General features: G+C 40.6%; 1 long non-coding RNA gene across 1 annotated transcript in view; it reads left to right on the top strand.

Moving 5' to 3' along the window:
• Positions 1 to 487: 487 nt before the first annotated feature.
• LOC119430738 overlaps positions 488 to 3,829 on the top strand; it is a 4,641-nt gene continuing 1,299 nt past the window's right edge. Inside the window, exons 1-2 of the long non-coding RNA XR_005187917.1 lie at positions 488 to 525; positions 2,565 to 2,716. This is a non-coding gene — a long non-coding RNA (uncharacterized LOC119430738). The remainder of the gene's footprint in view (positions 526 to 2,564; positions 2,717 to 3,829) is intronic.

The following is a 3,829-nucleotide window of genomic DNA, read 5'->3' as shown; positions in this document are numbered from 1 at the left end:
TTTAACCTTTATTTATACAGGAATTCTAATTGAATAATGAGGACTGATTTTCAATAGAGGTCCGGGGACCAAATCAGGGCCACAGGTGAGCTCAATTTGGCCCAACAATGGGTTCATTTTAAAATAAAACTCTGTTTTAAATCTTAAAACAAACTTGCTAAATGAGAATAACTGCTGGATGTCCGGCCCCTGAGCTCTTAGCTTTCAGCAACTAGTGGCCCCTGAACAACTAGTCCTGCTGTAGGAGGAAATAGAATCACCGTTTGTGTACGTGGCAGGTTTACGGTGAAATGCTGCCCCCTGGCGGCCAGCTGCGGCCGTGCAGCAGGAGGATGTGGACGGTGGCGGAGCTTGCAGAGGAAAAGGGCGGAGCCAAGAGAGAGCCACGGAGGCTTATGAGAAATAAAAAATAAAAAAATGACAGCGAGTTTTAGCACTCGGACAGTTTATTTTGTGTAGCTTTTCGCATTTCCGGACTCTACAAAAAACCTGAGGTTATGTCTAATAAAAGGACGAGGCCATAAGGTAAGTTAGCTTAAACCAGCAGACAACGCAACCTTCAGCTAGCGGCTTCTTGTAGCTAGGTGCTCATCGGTTTGCTAAGCTGTTAGCTCCGTTCGAGATGTGGGAACACCGTGGAAGATTTATTGACACGATACGGCGGAAATGTGGAAGTAATCATCACTGAAAGCGACATTTGACGGTTTTAGATGGTTTCCTGTCTGCAATGGGCAATCGGCTTTTGTTGTGTTGAAGCAGCAACATAAGTCTGATTAATAAAAAGCTTGTGCCTCCGTGGATCAACCAGACTCGTTTAGCTGATATTTATGTTTTAACTTGATTATTCTTGTTTGCTTCCAGCAGCACAATGAGCTTAACCAGGTAAGTTACGTCAGGTAAACGTGTCAGGTCAAGTAACTTACCTGTTCCAACATTTTGCGATTGGCATTTTAGCCCCCCCCCCCCCCCCCCCCTATTTTGAATGTTTTATTATATTATGAATATTTTTCTTCTACATTGCATCGTTAGGACATGCAGCTGTTTTGTGTCCATCATCTCTTCACTGGAAACTAGAAAGATCAGTGAAAACTCACTGGTTTTCTCCCCCACCCAGTGCTGCAGTGAAAGAGTTATGTGTTACCTGCCCTAAGGATGTGGAAGTGCTCCAAAAATGTGTCCCTTTAAGGTGATTTAAGACCAAACCTTTTGCAGTACCTCCAGCTATCAGCTCAAGTTGTCTTTTTGGCATGCAGCTCAAATCTGCTGCTCTGGCAAAAAGTTTGATACTCACCTGCACAGTCCAGGTGCATCATCCTGACGTAGCTGCTTTTAAACCCCTTCTTCTGTACAAGCAGAATATAATGTTCGATGCAAATAATAGCCAGAAAGTGAGAATTTGCAAACCTTTTAAACTCACTATTTGAGTGAAACCTGAATAGTTTTTAGTATCTTTTTAGATGTAGTTTGGTGTTTAATCCAGTTTATAACAGATGCATGTCTCACCTGTGCTCCGCCACTTTATTACAAGTGCAGCTTCATTTCTACTGAGAAGACCAAGAGCAGCAGCTCTGAAAGATGATTATTGTCTTATTCTTCCTTGAAACGTGGTCCCAGTTTATCAAAAGTTCAGATCAACTAATCGTTGGATCTATTGCTGATTACTTTGGGAGTTGAACCTTTTTCAAGTTGGCTGCTATAACTAAGCAACATTAGACAGCACAAGTAATGGCTGTAGCTCAGATGTTTTTACACACGCTGAGCTCAGATTTGGTGCTGTAGAAGCTGCGACACATCCCCAACTAATACTTCAAGCATTAACTGATGGTTGTAGATCAGGTTTTGAACATTTGCCATGTCTGTTAGCTGTTTTAGAAAATAATTGCAGTGATTTGTTTATGGAGTTCAGCCTCAGACTTGACGCCGATGTTTTGACTTTGTTGCTCATGAAGTCCTTCATTAAAACTCAACACATATCTTGATGTCTTTCTTTCTGGTAACCAGCCCTGATGGCAATAATAAGTTTAAAACACAAGTTGTGTTTTTTACTCACTTTATTTTCTTCCCTAAAAAAAATCACTTTTTCAGCAACATTAGTAAAATATTTCATGAACCATAGGGTGGATGTAATGAAACATACAAAACTAATCATTTGGTCCTCTTGCAGTCAACCCAATGCAAGATGGCTGCCACAGCTCTTAGAAAAACACAAAAGTGACTCTGACAGCTTTGAAGCTAAATATTTTTGTGGTAGTAGCTGAGAATGGTCCTCAACACTTTATCTGAGAGTTAGCACGTCACACTAAATGTCCCATGATTTTGTTTTCAGTGTGCAGTCTGCGTTCCTTCAAGGAATGCCAAGCCTTTAATTTCGAAAAGTATTTACATTTTTATGGGTTTGATCACATGACTGTCACTTTCATTTGGAACAATTTTCTTTCTCTAAGAACAAACCTGACGCTTTATTTTATTTTTTCATGTTAGATCTGAACCTACGTTTGTTGCTGCGTTAACAAATGAGTTGACTGTTCGTGAAGTTCACATGCGTCTTGATCCGTTGACTCTAGGCTCTTTCACAAGACGTCTCAAGCTGGCTGGCTGCCTCCATGTGATTTCTGAATGGACAGGCGGTGGAGCGTTAAAGCCAACGTGCCCCTGATGCATCTTTGTGCCGTGAAGTGATGTAGTAACAGAGCCCAAATGGTCGACATGTGAACAGGTAAGCTGGTGTCGCAGCTCATAAATGTGATGAAGTGATATGGTATGTTGGACCGCCCAGCTGTGGGACAAAACAACAATAAACAGATGTATTACTGAGGAAAGATTGATGATGACGCAAAGCAACTTTGCATTTATTAAAAAAAAACAGATAGTTCACCACAGAAAATCACTAAACTGACGTAACTTGTAATGTTTTGGAAACGATACGAGGGAAACGTCCATCACACATTAATCTTCAAGTCCGTGCATCTGAGTTCTTCTCTGCGCCTCTTTTGGTTCCACGATGCTTCTTTGATGAAAGCTCTTGTCTGAGTGGGATGAGGCCAGTTTCACCTGCGATAGTTTGGAATGACCAACATAAAAATGGACTGGTCTTTGTGGCCGTTTCATGGAGCTGTTCGGTGAAAGAACCTACTTTAACTTTTTGAAGTCCCTCAGAGAAACTTGTTTTACAACAGTATGCCGCCAGTTAACCGTTTTAGAAAAATCTTTTTTTTTCTTGTAGCTGCTTGTGTTCAAACTTGTTGAATACATTTTGTTGGTGTTAAATTTAAAGATGATAAAAGTGTTTTATTTTCCAGCAATAGTTACGTAGTCTTTGTGCTTCTTTAAATGAGTGTAGCTTTAGAAAGTTTTCTAAAGAGAGTCAATTTCTTTATTGTCGCTCGTACCTCATGTGGTGGAATGAGATTATGTACGCAGGGTCCCAGTTACATCCAACAATAAAATGTAAAAGAAAAACAGCAATAAGATTTGAACTAAGAAAAACATTAACTAAATATACACTAAGCACTAATAGCATAAAAACATTACGTCGAACAGCAGCATGAACATGAGTCTGCGCAAGCAGACAAGCACGAATGAACACAGCAACATGAAACAGATCAGCAGCAATATGGAACAGATCAGCAGCAATTTGAAATGGATCAGCAGCAACATGAAACAGATCAGCAGCAACATGAAACAGATCAGCAGCAACATGAAATAGATCAGCAGCAACATGAAACAGGTCAGCAGCAACATGAAACAGATCAACAGCAATATGAAACGGATCAGCGGCAACATGAAACAGATCAGCAGCAACATGAAACAGATCAGCAGCAACATGAAA

The sequence above is a fragment of the Nematolebias whitei genome, chromosome 3 (genome assembly GCF_014905685.2).
Source record: "Nematolebias whitei isolate Nwh7 chromosome 3, NemWhi1, whole genome shotgun sequence".
NCBI classification, from domain to species: domain Eukaryota; kingdom Metazoa; phylum Chordata; class Actinopteri; order Cyprinodontiformes; family Rivulidae; genus Nematolebias; species Nematolebias whitei.
Note: the sequence above shows the minus strand (reverse complement) of the source record. Positions and strands in the feature narration are given on the sequence as shown.